Here is a 23,860-nt window from a genome sequence, read left to right as displayed (position 1 = left end):
CTGCAGGATCCATGGCCCTGTCGTAATGTCAGGATCGGGTCAGGGATCCAACACGCAGAGTACAAAGAGTAGCTGATACGTATACCGGTCCTTAGAATGGCCGGACTAACGTAGAACTACAATAGAATGGTCAGAGACAAGCCGAGGTCGAGGATAACAGAAGACAGGTAAGCGAGAGACAAGCCGGGTCAAGGAATACAGAAAGGCAGGAGAGTAAATAACAAAGCCGGGTCAGAACCAAAAGACAAGAGAATCACAAAGCACTGTGTGACTAGAAGGACTAGAACCACGACAGGGCAATGAGTGAATGAGAGAACCCCCGTTAAGTATCCTGGCTAGGGAGAGGAGACACGCCTCCGGCGAGTCCTGATTCGTCTCCCGAGATTTGAGTGGCAGGATGTTTCGGGTTAGCGTCATGACGTCTACCTCCGGTCCTTCTGTTATAAAAGGAAGTGACTCCCTCGCGGCCGGCGTTAGCAAGGCCGAGTGAACCGCGGGAGACCGAGGAGACATGGCGTCCGGACGGATAACCTTCTAAGTCTCTACCTCTCTCAACGGTAGAGACTCCAGGTACCCTGACAATATCTACGAGCAAATATCTACAAGCGAATATCTATGAGCGAATATCTACGAGCGATTATCTACGAGCGATTATCTACGAGCGAATATCTACGAGCGATTATCTACGAGCGATTATCTATGAGTGATTATCTACGAGTGATTATCTGTGAGCGATTATCTATGAGGATGACCTGAGTGGGGAGTCCATGGTTTTTATATATATTCCTGTGATGAGTTTTTGTGTTAATAATGCTGTTCTGTAATTTTGAAAATATCTGGTAAACGGAAGTAAGGAGCTTTTAAATTGCTGTTATATACCCTCCCCCATAATGTACAAACACCCAAATAGCTTGATGGGAGATGTCGTTTTCCTTGGCCATCCCTTATATAGGTTGTATTTAAAATGTCACCCCCTGCCCCCCGCATTATGAGTATTTCCTTTAGATAGCATCTAGTACAGACTGACACTCTGTTGAGATTTAACTGAAATTCCAAAACAGTTCAAAGATATACTGAGAGTGAATAGGGACTCCATTATCTCAGTATATTTCCTACGCCCGGCACTTCTACACACTGGGCGGAGCTACCACTGTCTAGACCTGTCAATCCCCCAGTCATCGCCAGTGACAGCTGCAGGGAATTGGTTCAGTCTCTTGTGTATGTGTTCTTGCGGAAGCGTGAGATAGCAGCAGTGACGTCGGCTCTTGGCGCTTCAGCTCCAGGAACCAAAGAGGATTGGCCAGAAGAAGATGACAATGCCTACAAGGGACAGGTCCAGGTAAGTTAAACTCACCTTTGCCTGCCCCCCTTACCCACCCCAACCACCACACCCCTGTAGCAATGTCACCATCGGGGGTCTCTGCAAAAATATCTAAAGTCCCCAGACAGTGACATTGCTGCTTCAGGGGCTAGATTGATCATAATAAGTTCAAACACATATAAATGAAGGAAATAGATTTGAATTACTAAGCACAGGAAGTGTAAGTGGAAACATTTTAAGAAAAAAATCAAAAGGTAATATCTTGTGATTAATTGATAATATTTTATCGATCCCCAGCCAGGGACCCAAATGGAGTACTTGGCATTTACTGACCTATTGTCCAAATACAATATATGTAACGAGGTGCATTCATTGAGGATAATGTTATATGTATATAATAATAATAATAATAATAATAATAATAATAATATATATAGATTGTTTTTAATTTAAATTAGTTAGTTTTTTCTTTCTAAAATGACCGATCAGTTTTAATGAAATATTTTGAATAATGCCATTGCTTTTACCTCTGTGTGGACACAATGTTGTTCATTCTTAGTGATAACTACTGAACACTTTGTGTGCTGATAAAATAGCTCTATAAAAGTTGTCAGGTCCTACAAAGCGAGATACTTTCTCTAGAACCCAAAACATGTGAATCTAGCAGTTATCAGGCAGCCAAGTATGATAAGAGAGAGGGTTATCAGGGGATTTGATTGTGAGAGTGTTTGCTGATCCCTCGGTGACATCAACGTAAAGAAACCCGCCAGGTCTTAGAACCCCGACACAATGCCAAGTCCTGAGTCAACTTTACCGTTTTATTAAAAATACTTCAAGATGTCAGATTTAGTGACGAGTGCAGTAATGGGGAAAAATAAGATTGAACAGAAAATAGACATTTACCTTTACAAGTTTGCTTTCATATCTACAGAGTAGATTTTTCCTAATCAAACCAACTTCCACTGTCTAAAAAAAGAGTCTGATACAGTGCTTGATATCGCTTGCCTATCACAAGTCAGCTTCCTCTTATTTAAGGGTGTTCTATTTTATATCTCTGCTAGCGATATAACTGCTTACATTTTGCAAACTCTGCAGGGGTGGGCTAAGTCTCCGATAAAAATATTGCAATGTTTATCGAAAATAGAAAGATTGATAGAAATAGATAGATAGATAGATAGATAGAAATAGATAGAATGATAGATGGAATGATAGATAGATAGATAGATAAATAGATAGAAATAGATAGAATGATAGATAGAATGATAGAATGATAGATAGATAGATAGATAGATAGATAGAAATAGATAGAATGATAGATAGATAGATAGATCACATTTTAGAATTCTGCAATTTTTATTTTTGTTTTATTAGTGACACACCTGAGAATAATAAATGTCTAATACGTTACATGACTCTGTAATTAGAGCTAATCACACTCATTTAGCACGCCGGATCCGTCGTTGGGAGTTGGTTGTTGGGAGTGCCACACCACTAATTTTGGATCCTTTTTCTGAAAATCCACGAGTCAGGTGCCACATTTGGTGGACACATGATCTGAATCATGGCCAGAACGCAGGGTGATAGTTAGCGGAAATAATGTGATTATAATAAAGGAACAAAACGTCAGAAGAAAGATGACTAGAAATGTTTTTCTTTTTTTGTGAACTACAGTGCTCATGTTTGATCTTTGCTCTCCGTGTCTACAATAGTAGCTGTAAAAATTCAATACCATACAGAGCACGCCTTGATATTATAGTTTATAAATCCACACAATATAAATGTCCACAGTGGATCCCAAAGTGGATGAAGGCGTTCATATTCTGAAATGAGGCGTTATTTATTTCTTCAGCAACGCATGTTAAATAGAATAATTCTCATTCGCGTGTTCGAATACTGGTAATAAACATTTATGGAATAAAACATCCTTCGGGCACACAAAGGGTTAAACGTGACTGTCCGTAATGTGAAGACCAGACTGTGTATGATTCATCATCAGCAACGTGTCAGATGTATGTGAGACAAAAGGGTAGGCAGGGATATGCGTCCTGATACATCCCAGATGGACATTGAGCCAAATAGTTCTTTCTCTTTAGGGATGAATTGGTTACACCCATGAACTAGAAATTTGTCTTTAAAGAGACAGATCCCAGCGAAGACAAACATTCTGTCAAACAGAACTGCCTCGTTTTCTTTTTCACTGCGTTCTGAGGTTATTTTCATTCAAATTAAATAAGGCCTGAATCCTACACGATAGTACATGTGCCACGCTAGTCCACACATTCCTGTGGGACGCTTACTTTCATGCATTGACATTGGTCAATGCAAGCACCTAGAATGAGTCATCCAAACGACAAGCCGTACCATGAAACTTTAATAGGGCTTCCAAATTCAGAACTGCCCTTCAGATGCAGTACATTCGGAGGTTATGAGGGGTCTGTGGGTCAAACATTCCTTAAAGAGACAAAATAGTGACCCTACCACTACATGTAGTGGTTCTGTTGTCTATAGCATGTCAATGCAGGCTCTGCATTGTAAACGCTGCCTTTTCTGAGAAAAGAGAGTGTTTACATTGCTGTCTAGTAACATATGTAGTGACTGACACACTGAAGGCCACTAGAAGAACTTCCTGGGTTAGGTCCTGTAATGTTTGCAAGCAGGGCCAGTACATCCATAAGGCAACACAGGCGGCCACCTAAGGGCGCTAGAGCAGGGGGTGCAAAAATCCGAGTCCCCTGCCTCTGGCTCTGCCATTGGCTCTGGCCCTGACTCTGGCTGTGGCCCTGCCTCTGGATGTGGATTCAGATTTTTCAACTTACCTCACTCTTCCTGCAGCCAGCGCAGTGTAGTCAGTGAAGTCGGCCGGCCCCCCACTGATGATGTCAGGAGGAGGGTGCGTGCCTTTGTCGGCTCTTCTCCCAGATTCCCCAGCAGAGTGCTGTGGAGTCTTGGAGTAGAGCAGTGAAAACTACGCTCCCTCCTCCTGACATCATCAGTGGGGGGCCGACCGACTTCACTGACTACACTGCGCTGGCTGCTGATTGTTCCTGTCCCACCTGACCACAAGGGACAAGGATTCCCCCTCCCTGGTCCAAGGTAAGACTCAGGGAAAGGGGAATACACTTGTTTTGAAACTTTTAAGCAGCCCCTAATCCCCCCTACAGTCCCTAAGTCTCTGAGTCTAATGGGAGTGCGGGGACGCATGGGCCACCAGATGGGCCCCCACAGCATGCAGTAGTTCTGCCGCTGTCCTGCAGTGTGTTATCACTGAGACATGAAGAGGGGGTTATATAAATTCATGTAACGTTACACTCTGAATAAAACCATCAGTAAACGGATTAAAGAGACCCTCGATAGAGTCGTCCTATATTAATACGTTCTATAGATAATATATTTTCACATACAATACATTGAAAGTAATAAATCATAAATGATATCCACATTTGAAGTTCCTGCATTTGCGATAAATCATCAGACTTTGCTCTCTCTCGGTAACTGATTCCACAAGCAGAGTGCTATGGGGGCTAACAGCTACACTACAACACGCTGAAACCCAAATCGCTCCATTTAAATAAAAACACACTGCAGGCTGGGAATAAGGGGCAGACTTGCGAAGATAAAATAATACTTTCAAAAATAAATTACAAACTAAAGTGGGCGGATTAAACACTAGCCCAGCATATCTAACGCTAACCTAATCTGCATAGTGCACCTAACGAGTTTAAATACATATGTGAAAATAGCTGGGGTAAATATAAACTCATTATACTCAGAGAAAATGAAATGGTTGAGGTGTTATTCACGAGTGTGTTCAATCTGTCTGTGTTTAGTATATAGTGAGCCCTTTCTAATGACATTTACACGATGTGATATACAGCAATTATCACACGGAGTGCTTCACGTCTAATCTCTGTGAAGGGATAGAGGAGTCTAACAAATGAAACTCTCATTACAGGTACAGCTGCGTGAGGAAAACACAAACTAAATGGGAGATTGTTTTAATAAACTGAAACTAGTGGACATTCCATGCTGGCTAATGTCAATTCTAAACAACATTGGCATCTGACGCCAGCACACACAACCCCTTCCTCGTGTCCTCCCTGACCTCCTTCCCCATCTAAGAGGGGGCGTGATATCACCCGGGAGGATTGGGTTTCCAGGATAGGCCTCAGCACTGAAATGGAGGTAGCTTTAAGCACTTATTATTTTTTATTATTTTTAAAGGTTGGAAGGGAGGGACGTACCACCTCAGAAAGAGTTACTGGAACTAAAACCACTGTTTTATGAAAACACTTCATTTTGGTTAGAATAACCCTTTAACATGGGATTTCAAAGTGAATTCAAGTGAATTTCGGGTTTTATGCCAAATACCCAAGTCTGAACAATTCTCTCGAATTCTAAGACAGCTGTGTTTCAAGATTGCCCAAAAGTAGATAAATGTCAGCGCTGTGCAATAGCCCCAAATCAGTGTTTGTGGGGAGCTGGGTATTGAGCTAAATGTGTATGATTTCCACCTCCACAGCGGCGGTTTAGGAAATTAGGAGAATTCTGTGTAAACTTTGTATCCAGCAGCAGTGGTCACAGTAAGTATCTTCAAAGATACAAACCAAGCAGAGAAAGTGCAACACAGTTTATTAATATCATATAAAAATAAAACTCCAAATCCTTTAAATAACTCATACACAGTAAGAAAGATGGTGTTTAAATCCTACTTCCCATCTAAGGATCCACACAGAGTCCAGGAGATGTAGCAGATAGGCAGTGTGCTGAGAGTATTACCACTCCCAGTTCAAAGTTCAAAGATGAGTTAGAAGCCTTATACGTTATCTTTCCAGGCAGACACCTTTGGCAGCTAAGTGCTTTGTCATCCCTCCATTTGAACTTGCAGCATTTCAGAATTAATACAGAATTAAAAAAACACTGTTTAGTAGATGTATCTCAATTAAAACATGCATATTATAATATACATTTTCTCATTGAAATTATTAGCTAAAAACAGTTTTCAAAGGTTGAAGATCTCTTATCTGCAGCCTTTGCAAGCCCTCCCATTCTAACCCCACCCAGACTTTCTGTGGCTGTCCAATCACAGACTCCCCAATGCAGCTCAATGAGAAGTCTTTGCACGGCAGGTGCTCTGGGCAGTTGCTGCCTCTTGAGTTTATCTCCACTGAGCTAACCAAACCAGGAAGTAACAGGACTCTTTATCTGATTGACATCCAGGGGGTGTAACAAGGTTTTTTTTTTTAATAAAAAATGTCAGTTTAAATTGTAACCTGCACCTTTTGCTATTACTTTAGGGGTCTTCCATTACCAAATCAATTCTTCACAGTTTACAATATAGTGAATACCATCATTAAGGATATGATCTTTAAAATATGAACAGGGTTATTCACTGATCTTCGAATTGTGCCTGACTAAAATCTGAGATGCAAAATTTAGGCAAAGCTACTAATTCTCATTGTTCCATATCGGCCATTTAGCAATTCCGATTTGAATTTGATACATTGCACGAGTAACACAGTGTCCAATCCTGTCTGGCTATGTTCACACCAGTTTTTAAAGGCGATTGTCCACATGTTCCACTGTGATAAATAACCTCGTTTGTTGGCATCCAAAACAGCTGGGAACCAAGTCATTGTATTCAAACTTCCCAAATCTAAGAGAAGAGACTGGATTGAGAAATAATATTGAATTGATCTATTCTCTATCTATAAATATATTGAGCTTTATTTTTACCTTTTCCTTGTCACAATGTTATATTATACACGGGTATATTTTGTATTTTTGTATGCATTAAAAAATCTTGCTCCTATGGATATTTCTCCGAAACATAAGAACAAACCCAAATTTAACTGTTAGTTTTTTACGAATTTGACTTAAAATGTCAGTAGTTCATTTTTTTTTAGCATTTCTCTTTCCCTAACATACCATAAATAACCTGCAAATTACATTAACCCCTGAGCGCACAGAACACCTATATGACATGTCTGTGTTGAAACGTACACGTGCGAGCCTGGAGCATTATGGGTGAAGATATCACAGCGAACACAGACGTGCTACACAAGTAAGCATGGGTGTTACTTACCCTCGCCCAGTGAACGCAATAATAATTCAATAGCATTTATTGGGGTAAGGGGACAAGGAACTGACACTTACAGAGAAGAAACAACATTTTAGTTTTTTGTACTTTTCACACTTAATTAGTTTATCCCTTTCTAAGCAGAAAACTCTCTGATAGATATGAGTTCGGTGAGATTACAGAATAGTAAATCTGCCTAAACGTATATAGAATAAAATATAAAAATATTGCTGAGCTGTATCTTCCAAAAAAGACACCACCGAATATAATTTGCTGTGTGTTACTCTTGGCAATGTACCCTGATCCTACTGCAATTATAGAAGGAGCAATGTTTGTTTTACAAGCGGACTCGCTGCGTCCCGTGAGTTCACAGACTGGGAGAGATTACAATTATCCTTCTGCTCAATGAGTTAGAGCGCAGGAACCCACTGGGCTGTGAAACACATTTGGGGTATCCCCAAATAAAGGCAGTTAAGTCATGGGAGTTCCCTGAAAGTTTAGTAAACCAAGTGAAATATAAACTGCTGTGACTTTACGACCTGTTCTTGAAACTAATTGTGTGCCAAACATTACAACATGCAGGTATCCATTACAGGATCTCTTAAAAATTAGAGGCCTGCAGGTATACTCAAAGGAAGCCTTAATAATTAGCTAGGTTTACGCAATACATGTATGATACCTACCTGGAAACCTGGCAAGGCAAACACCGAGCCACACTGACACCCACATTTCCTGCCGTACAGGAAGTTGGTATCGATAGGCTCCATTGAGTGAGGCTTATGGTTACGGAGCAAGCTGCTTTACTCTATAGGGATATTGAGGGATGTGGTGGGTCGGGCTAAACACTATTCCGATAAACCAGAGTATTTTAAGGGACACTATAGTCAGAGAATTGAGCAGTGGGACTGCAGGGGCATGATCTGTACACCAAAACTGCTTCATTAAGCAACAGTTGTTTTGGTGACTATACTGTCCCTTTAAGCTTCTCTCAAACCAGCAGACTCTAAAGCAAATAATACAAGGAATTCTCTAGACAAAAGACACAATTTGATGAAGATTTTAATGATAAAAGGCCAAATCAGGACATCCAAAGAAATGTGTAGATTGATAACAGAGAGGCACATCCAGTGCTGGAACCACAATAGTTGTTTTGTCTGTTTTTACTATTTTTAAGGTCATAATAAAGTCATTACATATTTCTCAATTTCATTTTGAGCCTAAACTGCATTGTTTTGCATAATAATTAGTGTTTGATATACGGATAGATGGTTTGTCGTTATTTACCACATTCGGCTCGCTATAAATAAAGAATAAAAAAAAAAAAAAGAAACAAAATTACATTTAAGGACCATCAACCATTTAATGAATAGAATGAACTTTTAATGAATTAAAACCTGGCACTGATTTTACACGACGGAGACGTGTCACCAATAAACCCGACTCAGAGGGGGAGGAAAGAGGCAAGGTGAAAAAAAATATTTAAGGTTTTTGTTTTTAAATACCAAGCATCTGGCTTGATAAAAAAATGTTTTTCATGATTTGTGCACGTGCGTGTGTGCGTGCGCGTGTGTGTGCGCGTGTGTGCGTATGTGCGTGTGCGTGTGTGTGTGCGCACATTGCCTGGCATCTAAAAATATTTGGAGGTATGTTAATATATCTAATTATTGAAGAATAAAATATTTTATAAGAAAATCACACCTTTTTTTTCCTTTCTCATACATGAGCCAAATCCAAAAAAATACACTTTCCTATTAAATGAGCCTGTAGGGAAAGGAGAATTCGGAGCCAAAAGACTCCTTGTAATTTTCGATGTCTCTTGAGTCCTGTAAAAATATTTGCCAGTAGGAAACAAGCTCTCAGGAATAAAAATAATACAGCATTCTTTTTCATTAAAACCACCTCTATTTAGAAAAATAGAAACAGATTTTCTCTCTCTCTTTTCCTGCACACTATTAAATTTAGCTTCACACGATTTCCATGTAAGAAAGTGCAGGTAATTAAGTGACATTTGACGCTTCCTGTTAAGTAATTAACCCATTTTTTGCCATGAGGTTAAACTCCGGTGCATCAAAAGGCTTGGAAACACGTAGGATTTCTGAATCAAGCGGTACGGGTTTATAATGGCTCGGAAAAAGTAACTATTAACAACAGCATTATTTAAATAAGGCATTGTAAAGAAATACAAAAAAATAAAATAAAAAATAGGAACAGGTAGCTAATTACAAGCATTTGATGTTTGCAGATAATTAAACACAAAATATGATAGATTTATTCTATCATTTTATTCATGAAACATATTTTGGAGAAATAAAATTAGAAAAATACTTATAGGCAAACCTGCAAACAAACCCTTAGGTTGACATTCAGAAGAAAATAGAGGCCATTCGGGATATTTATTAGTTCTGTACAAAGCAGATGTGTTTTTTTTATTTGATAAGTATTAATTTTCTATCCTGCTCAAAGGAACTTAGAGTGTAAAGGAAATTACATTAAGACACAAAGACCAATTAAAAGTGGTTACATTTGGCAGCTGTTCCAGTGCCCCCAAAAATTTTAGGGGCCCCTGGCAGATTAGTGTCCATTCAATAGTAGATGGGAATAGTTAGCGGCATGTTTGATATAGAAAAACACAATGTAATTGTAAGATAGGGAGCTTGTTATTGTAAAGTGTAAATATTTTAATATGTTGGCGGGGCCTCGGACTGACATTCCCAGGCCGGGACTCTACTTTATCCTGATTGGTGGGGAATCTTGCCTCAAAGCTAAATGTGTTACACATTAATGCCAATTTTCAGCCATTCATTTTATGATCCACAAAAAAATTAACTGAAGAATTTATTATTAATACAAAGTCATTGCACTTGCAGCTATGTTGATAGGTTATGTCGCCCGTAACATGTAGAACAGGCCCAGTAAGTATTTATTACAGAAATGGGCATTGTGACTAAATTACCCACCCAAGCTCACTCATTCTGCCCATTCTTATCTAATCTTGGGTCACGCCCTGTACGCTCCCTGATCCTTGAGAGGATGTAACCAGATCTCGGGCCTATTCATATTTACAGGTATCCCCACAATGCCACTGGACATTAGATCTCCCCTCATCTCACTGTAAGCTATAATGAATAGGACCTCAGCATGTTCTGATTCCTGGCCATTATTTGTCAATCAGCCCTACTGCACCGCCCACGAGGAGCACGTTTATAACAGTAGTAAACTGGAGATAAGATACTTGTCACAAACTCTTGGGAACGTTTTTTTACAGGGAACCTATTCAGGAGACAGATAGCTTGGTTTGAGTCACACGATCAGTGCCAGATTACCCAAAAAGTGGATAAGTGGATAGGGCCCAAGCTCAGACAATAAACACACTATAAATATAGCCACCACACACTCAACCAGAACACACAGGCACACTCAGCCTCCCCTCCCCCCCCCCCCCCCCCCCCCCACAGGGCTCAGCCTTAATTTAGCTCTGGTCCCCTTAAACGTCCATCATTTCACTAATTGGAGGAAGTTAAAATGTCCCACCAGCCACAGAAGGAAGAGCTAGACTAAGAGAAGTCGGTTTTTAACTCAGGTCTCCCAGCTGGACATGATTCTTTGAGCACCAAAGGCTGGACAGGGATGGCCCAAGATAGTCAGCTAAATACATACAATGTCTATTATAAGAGAATAATAAGAGACACACAGGACGATACGAATGACCTGTTTGTACATAGCTTTCAGGTAAGGATCCACGTGTTTGATTAGAGGGTGGTTTATTCACAGGAGAATGTCAGGCTATTATAATTTATCCTATTTAATACTAAATTAAATACGCTATAAGCAGCTGAATCCACATCACATCAGCCACAAGGAATCTCGACTTACAGTGGTATGTTTAATGGTTATTAACCCCTCTGTATCCACAATATTCCATGAAATCCATAGATAATTATTTAAAATGCAATATTACGGCACAGTACAGCACAGCAAACTCGTGTTAACAGTAACATTGTGCATTCACGTGATGATAGTAAAGTCATTTTATCAGATCGCATTGGAAAATGTATCTATTTTAAAGGGTTATTCTAACACAGCTATGACATTTCAGGGTGGGGTTTCACTAAGGGGTTAATCTCTGCATGTGCAGCACTTCACACAGACTCCAGGCACCAGGACTACTTTAAATGACTGAAATGGTCAAGGTGAATGAATGCTACTCGATGATACACATTTTATTGACATTAGAAAGAATAAAGGCTTAGTCCATCATTCCAGGGTTGAAACAGTTTAACAGTGGGTGCATTAACAAACTGAGCTATCCTCGATGAGCGGTCCCAAAGAAAATAGCAGAATCAGAGGAGTTTTACATCTGCAGAAGAATAGGAGGTATTTATTATTAACCTTTAATGGCTGTTTATATGGCGTTTTCTACTCAATCCACCTTACATAAGAGAACAAAAAAAACAACAAAACACGTTTAAACTCGTCTACGTAAAAGCTTTGTCAAGTCTGTGTTGCACTTGATAGAAGGAAGTATTCTATTTTCCTGATTAAATTAACAGGAAATTTAACAAACAGATGACAAACAAAAGGGAAGAACAGGACAAAATGTGTAAACAGCTAACAATATGCGTGTCTGTGTGTGTGTGTCTGTGTGTGTGTGTGTGTCTGTGTGTGTGTGTGTGTGTGTGTCTGTGTGTCTGTGTGTGTGTGTGTGTCTGTGTGTGTGTGTCTGTGTGTGTGTGTGTGAGACTGTGACAAAGGTGAATAGTTCAAAACACTTTACACCACGTTGACCGGTTCAATTAGCCAGCTCGTCTCTGGAATGTCTAACAGGAGGTGGGGATTCATTTTAAAAGTTGGGGGTTCGTCTAGCAGTAATTGGGTTATGAATAACTAATTATTCATTATTCATTACATTCATAGTAACAGCAGAAAACTAAACTCACTGAGCTGGTTTATGTCTACGTATTTTTAAAGTGAAAGTGTCATTAGCAGAATGCACTGATGATACGGTTGTTGAGCAGAGACCGTCACCTAGCTAAGCGTTGTCTGACAGCACAGCCTAGACATGTAGCTAACACTATGTAGGGCTAAGGATAAAGTGACATATAAAGCGATTTTTTAATATAGACCTACTTTCAGAATAATTATATATCTAAACATATTTTAATGGACAGCCTGTGTATGCTGAAAACATTAATATGAGGCCAGTGATATTACCTCTAGCTGCCCTGTAGTAGCTCATTAAAGGGGTAGCCTTACCACCATAGCCACTACAACCTGCTGTAGTGATGGTGGTGCCAAGAGTCTCCATCCCAAAGTATGGAGTCAAATTGGTTTTGAACAGTCTGATACTTATATGGGTCCTGTCGGTGGCTGCAGCATTCTGCTTTAGCAATATCATTGTTGTGTCTATTTGGACATCAATAATTGTCTGAGCGCTGTCTATGTTATGGTGGTAATGTGCTCTTAAAGATCCTACTTTGGCTACAGTGCTAGGTATGGCCGGCTTGGCCGCTGTCTACATCATAAAACCAGATGGCCATTAAAACTTGTAATGATATTTGTCCTTAAAGGGACACACTACTGCCCAAATAAAAATACACTATATAACATATAACCCAAAATATGCATCCACTTATTTATATATTTATATAATTTATATATATATATATTATAATTGTTGGTATATATAAAAAAAACAGCTTGCCAAACATGCAGATCTCCTGTCTGCAGCCTCTGCAAGCCCTCCCATTCTAACCCCGCCCAGACTTTCTGTGGCTGTCCAATCACAGACTCCCCAATGCAGCTCTATGAGAAGTCTTTGCAAGGCAGGTGCTCTGGGCAATTGCTGCCTCTTGAGTTTATCTCCACTGAGCTAAACAAACCAGGAAGTAACAGGACCTGGAGTCTGATTGGCAGTCATTGGGGTGTAACAAGGTTCATTCATAAAAAAGGGGCAGTTTTTATTGAAATCTGCATATTTAGTAAAATTAAAAAAGATACACTTTACACATGAAGCTGTTCAGTGATTCAGATGTTTGAAGTATTCCTTTAAGCTGTTTAAAAGAAGATTCATTCCTGTGGAAACCATGAGAGAGTAAAACAACTTTACTTCCGTATTCTCAAAAAAGAAAAACTGTTTTTTGTTTTTTTTTTACTTTATGCTCTCGCTAAGTACATGTTTGATAGCAGAATGTTTATACCAGTGATAGCTTACTGCTGGCACTGCAGTTGTTTGAATGTAATGAATACCGTATCACACCCAATCTGAAATGACATAGGATATCTACCATTAGGGATAACAATCTGGTCTGGTCAATGCAATGAATGGAATGCCCAACTCATTTCATATTAGCAATGCCAATACACCAGCAACACTGATGATAAATATCGAGGACATCCTAGCCTGCTCAGGATTGTGCTGAGGGCCTCAAAATCCATTCTTCCTTAAGGGTTACTTAAATTCTAAATACACATTTCAAGTGCTAACAGTATACCCACAGATGGAATCCACTCCAACGCATTTTGAGGGCACATTATTTATTAGAAATATGGAGAGCTCATTGATGAAATACTTGTAAGGTTTGAGGAATCTGCCCTTTAAACACATACTACAATTACTTACAAACTACCAACTATTTACGTCATTGAAAATCTGATTAAGAACAAGACTAAATTATCTTATTTATAAAGACTGATTTCTAACTCATGTATTGGAGTCTTGTTTTATCACACTTAAAAGAAAACATACACAAGCTTCACTTTCTGCTTCCCAAAACCATATCAGTTATAAAAATAATGTTATACGTACATATATAAAAAAATATATATATACACACATACACACACACACACACACACACACACATACACACACACACACACATAGACACACACAGACACACACACGCACACACACACACAGACACACACACAGACACACACACACAGACACACACACACATAGACACACACAGACACACACACGCACACACACACACACACAGACACACACACAGACACACACACACATAGACACACACATACACACACACACACACGCACACATAGACACACACAGACACACACACGCACACACACACGCACACACACAGACACACACACACGTGTACGTACATCTATTCATACACTCACAGGCACATATATAATCTATATGTATTCCACACACAGTAACGCTTCGCATCACTATACTGAGCACTGTGATTTTCTTTCTGATTATAAACATGTAACCCCTTTGCTGATGCGCTAAATTGTTACTTTCGGATACAATATTCTGTCATGAATCTGCTATCTTCTAAACTGCAAATTTCTACAGCCATCAATTCCTTCATGTGGAAAATTTAAAACTGATTCTAAACACCAAGGTTAGACTGCAAACAAACTCGGCATAAATTAACAGAAAGCCACGAAAGTCGCAGAGGAAAAAAGCTATTAGCACAGACAGCTGAAGTTATTTTTGAACTCCGAATTATATCTCCTCACGTCCTTTATTTAAGTTTTTCTCAATCTGCCGCAGTTGGTTCTCGGGCGATGCCAGCGTAAGGCTGGGCTCGCATCCAATGAGGGAAGAAATCTTTACTATACACTTTGGAGCCCAGAAAAAGGCATTTCAAATAAATAATGAAATGAATAAATAAAAACTCAGAAATGGATTTTTAAATAGTTTCAGTAGAAAAATGACCTGCGTCACAGGGGCAAGCAGCAGACAAACAGTTAATAAAATACAAATGTGACAAAAATGCGATAAAGTGGAGCGCTTATAAAAGTGCTCGTCCTTTTTATATTTCCCCCTTGGTATATCACCGGTATACAGCGGATATAAAAGAAGGAGGCAAAAAAACAGGAAGTATATAGTGCAGATGGTAATATAAGTGGGATTTGGGATAATAAATGACGATAAGTTCCACTCACATTGTTGACCTGATTACAGAGCCAGTAGATACCGGCTCTGGTACATGTGAGTGGATCTTATCGTCATTTATTATCCCAAATGCCACATATATTACCATCTGCACTATATATTTCCTGATTTTTTGCCTCCTTCTTTTATATCCGCTGTATACCGGTGATATACTGATTCACTAAGGGGAAATAATAAAGGACTACCACTTTTATAAGCGCTCCACTTTATCACATTGTTGTCACATTTGTATTTTTTTCTGTGTGTGGGCATAGGGGGATTCCCACATTTAAGTGTTTTGAGCCACTAGTACACTTTTAGAACGTTAAGCATTTATCTGATACACACTAATTTTACAGTTTTTGGAGTAAAAGATTTTGCACAGTTAATACGGATAGTTTCATGGTAGGAGCCGAATGATCTTTCTCTCTGCGTTATTACTATTATTTAACATCACCGTAATATCCCACAGCATTGCACAATAGGGATAAAAAAACATACAAATAAATTGCAAAAAGGTTAAAGTGAAGAGGGCTGTGTTAATAATTAGTTAAAAGTTATTTATTAAAGTGAGAATTCAAAATGAATTTAAAAATCTGGTTAAAAATAGTCGAATCGGAAAGATATACTCCCAGTTCGGGGGCCTTTGAATGCTCTCTTTAGTAAGTAACCGTTTGCTTTGTGTGTCACTCTGTGTCTGTCAATGCATGTATGAAATAGACAGATATAAATGTATATATATACATAGGGCATGCATACACACGCATTAACAGATATAATTATTTGGCACTATGTGGCCACACGTAGCTTTGCTTCTAATTATAATGACGAGGCAGACAGATAATCGTGAGATTGGCGTACAATCTACAAATTGTTTGTTAACTCAATATCGCTCGCTGTTTAGCAGAGAAATCACATATTTAAAGTATCAATTTATTATTTACTTTGGTTCAATTCCCAGCAGGGTCTGCTTAACCTTTCATCCTTCCGAGGTCGATATAATGAGTTCCATTAAGTTGTTGCATAGTAACATCTATTAATCAACCGCCAATTCGGTTAAAATCTGAGAGCATTTGCTCAAGCATTTGGGAGCCCCCTCGGGAAGAAACACACTATATAAAATATAGATTATTGTTACAGCTCTTTTTTTTAGAAAAGTATAATGAAAATAGGATGAATGATTTGTGAATGTTGTAATGGGGAAAGTATACATCATGGTATTAATGTATATTGCGCAACTGGGGGGAAAATCGCAAGAAATAAATAGACTACGTCACAAACAGAGTCCTCCACATACATCTTTGTTATAAGGCTGCAGTAATAATTATTCTGCAGCTCGAGCATTGTAGGGCAGCGTTTGTACAACGCCATGACATGATTGGAAATTTAAATAAATCTAAGCTACCGAAAGAGCCCGTGTGTTTGTCTAAAGACTGTTTCAGAATTGTAGTGTCTCGGGAGGACCGTTAGCAAGATCTATCATTTCCTAATCTGTTGTAAGTGGCCTTGTTTCAGTGAAAGGCTCAGTCTTACAATTCATAATCGTACTAAGAGGGTTAATACACTTCTCATGATACTGAAGATAAAAAAAAAATCAATAGCTGACTTAAAACAAATTTGCTTTTTAGCTGCCCCATTCAATTGGAGAGTTCCAGAGAAATGATTTAGCCACCTGACATTTGATTACGATTTAAATGTGAGTGGCTTATGCGCAGACTACAAATATAACATTTGCTGAAAGACGTGAAAGAGAAATCAGACCAAAATCTCGGAAAGATGCAGACACCCCGGTGGGTTTTAAAAGGTTAAAGGAAGTTCTCATTTCTAAGTTCGTCGGTGATTTGTAGGTCTTGTGCTACTGGCCAATTGTAACAGTTGGGTCAACTGGCCTCACTGGATTTTACAACAGACAAAACTGTACGCCGGGTATCTGCACATTCCAAAACATTTAACAGATCCAAAAATATACAAGGTGGTTTAATAGCTTAAAACAATTCATTGGATCCCAAAGTAACACAATCGAATCCTGTCGTACCAAACGCCCCCCATTTCCCTTCCAAGCTTTCTTTCAGAGAAAAAAACAAGGAGATAATAATGCAGATCAGGATGTCAAACACATTACTTGGAAAGGTTGGTGCTACAATAGCAAAGGAGGAAGTGTTACAATAAACTATGGGGGATGAAGAACACACTGTGAAGATCATGGTGTTCAAATTGTTCCTCAAAGCGAAGATATTACATCAGGTCAGAGATAGTAAATTATTTTCTTGAATTGAAGTAATATAATAGATCGGGGATGTTAGGTTCACTCATCAAATAGGGATATTACAAAGGATCAAAGGTGTCTACACCGGTCTCAGTGTAACAGGTTCATGACCAACTTTGTTCTGTTAACGGGACACTACGGGGTGAATGTCTACCCCTATTTTAAAAGAAGGAAGAAGAAAGAAAAAAAAGAAAATGAAAGTTGCTAAACTCTTAGTATTCCTCATCTGGGGGAAGTCATCAGCTTTTCGTGTGAGCTGAACAAGACTGAGAATTCGAGGCCGATCTTTGTTTCCCATTGTACTCGATGAGAGCACTGCCAGCCCCCATTAAGGGTTTAATGTGCAGTTTTACATTCGGCAGTAGATTAATTAATGAAAAGGTATTAATGAAACTATGAGACAAGCCAGTGGATGTACCAACAGATCTCTCTACTTACCAAATAGCTACATCGGTATTTTCCCATGAATGCGGCTAGATATTTCTGTGCACATGTACAGCTAGAGTACACGTCTCATAAAAAGAAATTATAATGAGTGCTGTAATATCATCAGGGTGTGTATGGTGGATATTTAAGTAAAAAAATACACAAATTAGCTCTTAAACACCCAGTCTGCTTTTCGGTTAAAAGGAAGACCCTCATAGGCACAATAGCTGTTATTGCACGCTGAAACAAAAGCAAAGCTGCTTTAATCTTGTTTGTGGTTTCTGTAATAATAGACAGGAGATTATCGCACTTGGGATAATATTACTAAATGTTTGTAACAATGCTGCTACATTACTCTTAAAATCAATTCAAAAAGTATTGGGAGGAGAATCTGAAAAAGGCTTGACCTGGTGAAACTGTACAGTATGTTACGGGAGCGGCCGTACCCTTACTGGCATTGTGCACAGAACATGATGCTGGTGCCACAGCTTGGAAGACATGCCGTTTCTAATGTTACGAGGTCATTTTTCACACAATATTCAGAAATGGTTATTGAGTCCAGAGGGGCCATAACAATACAAACATCCAATAAATCATATTAGCTATGCTGTCACCTCTCCAAAGAGGGCAGATGGCACCCCTTTTGTGGGGACGTCCTTTGTGTCTGCTCACGTTATTTGCCCCAGAGACCCTAAATGCATAATGTTGGGGTGTCTGTTCAGGTCATTTCCCCATCGTGCTTAAAAAGGTAGACGTTACATAATCGATGCATCATGGTGTGTCTACAATTATGAGGAGATTAAACTAAATATTAATTTAGTAAAATGAGAATTGTAGAAAAATTTAAAAGTGATCACAATTTCTAGGCCAAAAAAGGCAAATTGGAAAAAAAAATCTCCAATTCAGCTTTACTTTTTCTCTTAAAATTCCCTTTATATATTCACTATTCTTGCTTTGTGGAATAACCCCATAGTATCTCAGATTCATGTTTCTGATGTTTGCATTTTTCTCAATTCCATTTCTGCAGGATGCTAATTCCACTGCACATACTTCTCATTTTACCCCCCCCCCCCCCTACCCGTCCAATACCATAACACGCACCCTCCTTGTTGTGTAATAGGTCAGTGATGGCCAGGGAACAATTGAGAGTCTATGAGTCCCCATGCAGGTTATTATTCTGGGTCCCCCCTCACTCTTATTATAGGTATGCTAAATGGGGCCAGGTCTGGCCGAGTATGTTCTTGGCACTGCCTAACCCCTGAGCCCCCAATGGCTGCCTTCGATCACCTAATGGTTAATCTGGCAACGTCAAACCTTAAGTACAGAAGTTTAGGCTAACAGTAAGTATGACTCTCAGCTAGCATTGGGATGTAGGGTAACGGTCCATGCCTTAAGCAGGTATATCAACATTGTTATATTTAACAAAAACATCACACTCATCAATATGTAGAAGCTTTTAGTGTGATTTTAAAATGTAAAAACTATTGGAAGTTTAGATATAAAAATGGTGGAATAGGTTTTAATATTTCTACTTAGGAGCATTTTATACTGGGCTTTTTACAATATAAAATCAATGTTTGGGTTCAACATTTTGGGGCAAACTCTGCCATTTATTCCAGACAACATTTACTGCCGCTGTCACCGTGGTGGGTTTTTCGAGACTGTATACGGTATAGAAGTGAGATTATATACATAAGAAAATGGGGTATGGCGTAAAATAATAAAATAAGAATAATTAGTAAAACCAATGTATCCACTTTACTATCATTGTACAATGGGAAGTCCTTGCTAAATAGTTGTGTTAGCCTGTATACAAACCACGCTGCCATTTTTCACAGGTAACAATGTAACACGCGTTCCCTAATACTGGGATATGTGCCCTCACTCAATGCAGGGAGTCTGTAGATGGCAAAGCTGGTATGGAATTATTCACTGGGAATTGCACATTTTAGGCCAAAGTAATAGAGCTGCGAAAAATCTGCACTGGAGGGTTTTTCAAGTTTAGCTTTATTGGCCTAAAACATTCACTGGCGTAAAATTCCCTTATCAATGCTTCAAAATCCCTAATCTGGGGTGTAATGGGTTAAAAATGATTGATTATACAATTAATCATCAAGATAAACAAAAGGGTTTATTTGTTTTCTTTAGTAATATATTGAAAATATTATCTATCTACACATAGACACCGACATACACACACACACAGACACACATAGACACCGACATACACACACAGACACACATACACATAGACACCGACATACACACACACACAGACACACATACATGTACACACTGACATACACACACAGACACACATACACATAGACACAGACATACACACACACACAGACACACATACATGTAGACACTGACATACACACACAGACACACATACACGTAGACACGCAGATTTACATTTCCCTTATTAAATGTTTACTATTTATATAAACAATCAATATATAGTTTGGCTCCCAAACAAACACTATAAAATAGAAAATATTCAGTCTTATTGCCAATTCATTACCGCTCAGTGCTTGAGACTGTGAAGCATTTTATTCCATTTACGAAAGCTTGTTAATTATGATGTGCTTGTGATGGGAAGAAATTGTGTATATCTCGCATCAAGAATATATTACAGGTAACGCAAATGCTTAATTATCTTATGTTGTGTGTCTGTCAATTCCACCGGGGTAAATATAAAGAGAGACAAATATTAATAGACTTGTTTAAATCCCTCTTGCGTCAGTGGGGCCTGGCTTTTATAAACTCCGCAGACTCCCCCAGGCCAAGCAGGGGTTAATTGACAGCGGAGGTGACAAAGTTGGGGTGTATTATTATTTTTCTTCTTTGAAAGTGCTTAATAAAATATTTACAGCACGAACGCCATCATTTTAGCAGTATGGTTTTTGCATCAATTCACTTCAGAGGAATAAAACTACCCCAGTGTGTGAATATATTTGCATGCGTTTGTGTAATCCTGAAATTATAGGTTTTAAGCTGGTTTTACGTCACGACAAACCAGAGTCGTTCGCTGTTCTGAAAGGTAACAGCTGTAAGGCTTCTATAAGGGAAAATAGCATATTACATATTTAAATATTGAATGAAATGACTTCTGTCTTCTCGACCAACAAAATGTTACAAATCCCAGCACAGAAAGCTAAATATTGTGCTAACATCCACAGCAAGTCAAAATGCCTTCTTCCATTCTTCCTAAACAGTACAGTGAACAGGGGAATTGTAAAATCAACGTCAACACAGACAAGGCAGAAAAAAAATCTTCAAATCAGCATTATTGTGAACTCGGCCTCTTTTGGCCTAAATCTTGTATTTTAGGTTTTCAATTCGTCCAAGTCAACTATTTAGTGAATAAATTCCCGCGTTTCTTATAAGCTGAGCAAAAAAGAAAATGGCACTTTTATCTTCCTCCTTTCTAGACTTTTATCAACCACTTTACTTCTTAATATAAAATAGATTAGCCATTAATTAAATGACAAACGTGCCTTTTAAAATTCATTAACTATAACCAGCAAGGCTTGGAATGTAAGTTGTAACCAACCCAACGATGCAAATTTCTGTCCAGCCTTTCCGATTGTTATCCGTGTCCCCTATAGTCAATTTCCCTTTAACTTTTTGTTTTGGTTTTTCTCCTTTTTTTTTTAACGTTAATATAACAGTCAAAATACAAAATACAAAAGCCAAAAAATTGATAGATAGGAACATAAAGCAACAATCAAAACAAGAATTACAATTACAAAATAAAATGCTGTCAGCTGATTGGTAAACACAAACTGTTTCTTATTAAATCTCTTTGTAAATTCACTGTAATCATTTTGCACCTCAGACTGCTTGCAGCGACATTATTAAAAAAACACGTCTTACCTAAATCGAACAATGAAAAAATTTTGCAAGCTTAGAGGGGACCCTTAAATAAATATGCTGTAAACCAATAAATAGAATCATTATAAAATGGCTTAAAAGCAGCGGTGGGGGCTACGACACAACAACATACCTGAGACAGAATGTTTCATTATCTTAAAAGAATGAGCGAAGCGTAAAACGCATCTTTTGTTATGCAATTAATTAAACCGGGTTGTTTTAACACAGCTTGCTTAATCAACGAGGGCTAAATTACTTTTCAAACTGCCATGTTGCCCCAAAAAGAAAAACCTGGCAAAATTACACATTTTTGTCAACGTAATCCACAACGAAGTTCTGTTTTCATATTTACTGAGATTCATTTTGAAAAGCAGGAAACTTTTAGACGTTTCTCCAGACTTTCTGAGTCTCAATATAAATTTGTTAAGGTCTTTATAAGAGAAATACGACTTTATGTGCAACACAGAAATGATGTAATAAGGGTAAAATGAACATTTTTACATTTGAGGAGTCATTGTTTGCAGATGAATGTTGCATTATCTCATGGAATATAAGGATCATATAACACACTGTTATCCTTTTACAACTAAAACGGCCTTTAATACGAGGCTGATATGTAACAGAGGCTATTGTGTAAATTCTTGATTTTTCAATGGCAATGTATCAATATATCATCTTTAAAGGAATTTCCACATTAAATCACAAGGCTTTACAAAGGGGCATTTTGTCCCCCGGGGGATGGCAGAGCAGGCCTTTAGTAACAGATACTGCGCAGAACAATCAGGCAGTAAAAAGTTAAAAATAATAATACTAATTCAAATTAAATAAATGCCAGGGAGACAGAAGGAATCAGTGATGTAAATCGCTTCCAAGTAAAAAAAAAAAAAAAAAACCACAAAAAAACAAAGCTTTGCTTGAAACATTGAGCTAGGGATACAAATAACAGAGGACATAAAATGACACCCACATTAAAACTAAACAACACAATATCTGTGCATGTCTGGGGGAGATAATCTAGGGGGCACAGTCTGCGTCATGAGCATCAACTTATCATGGCGAATGATTTATTGATACCCATCACGGATGGAGAGATCAAAAGCCATCGCATGACAGGTGATCAATCATCTGTCAAATCAAAGCTGGTGGTCATCTGAAAAGGTTTTACAATGGAGTGCGTTTGGCAGACAAAATAAAATGATACACGCACACACACACACACACACACACACACACATATATATATACATAGACTTTTACACAGATCTTATACAGGAAGAATATATTATTAGAACAGCAAGTAAGTGGCTTAAAAGCTAACTCCTAAATGGATTTGGAGCCCAGCTATCCTTCCACTAAGACTCCACAAATCTATTCTCTCTTTTTCTTGTAGGTAGTAAATGAGACAGTCCCATAAAGTAGGGGGAAGTATTAAGTGCTGTTATTTGAAGGGATTTTCATTAAGAACACATTCATTTACTTGTCATTAGAAACTCCCCCCCCCCCCCCCTTAGAATCCATGTTAATATACAGAAAAATAAGGTTTATTTGTTTTTGTAAATATGCTTATAAATCAATGCCATTCACAACATTTCCCCAGGAAAAAAAGGGAAGGTGTTGGCTGGGGGTTCCTGTTTGACCCTCCATCACAGAGAGAATAATATATACTATTAGGGGGGCTGGGGGGGGGGGGAGTTCCTGTTTGACCCTCCATCACAGAGAGAATAATATATACTATTAGGGGGGCTGGGGGTTGGCTGGGGGTTCCTGTTTGACCCTCCATCACAGAGAGAATAATATATACTATTAGAGGGGCAGGGGGTTGGCTGGGGGTTCCTGTTTGACCCTCTATCACAGAGAGAATAATATATACTATTAGAGGGGCAGGGGGTTCCTGTTTGACCCTCTATCACAGAGAGCATGATATATACTATTAGAGGGGCAGGGGGTTGGCTGGGGGTTCCTGTTTGACCCTCTATC

General features: G+C 38.7%; 1 protein-coding gene across 1 annotated transcript in view; it reads right to left on the bottom strand.

Annotated features, from left to right (window-relative positions):
• Positions 1 to 23,860, bottom strand: part of TSHZ2 (teashirt zinc finger homeobox 2) — a 196,563-nt gene that overhangs the window by 171,799 nt on the left and 904 nt on the right. The window lies entirely within an intron of this gene.

The sequence above is a fragment of the Pelobates fuscus genome, chromosome 6 (assembly GCF_036172605.1).
Source record: "Pelobates fuscus isolate aPelFus1 chromosome 6, aPelFus1.pri, whole genome shotgun sequence".
NCBI lineage: Eukaryota > Metazoa > Chordata > Amphibia > Anura > Pelobatidae > Pelobates > Pelobates fuscus.
The sequence above is the reverse complement of the archived record's forward strand: the minus strand, read 5'-3'. Positions and strand labels throughout refer to the sequence as shown.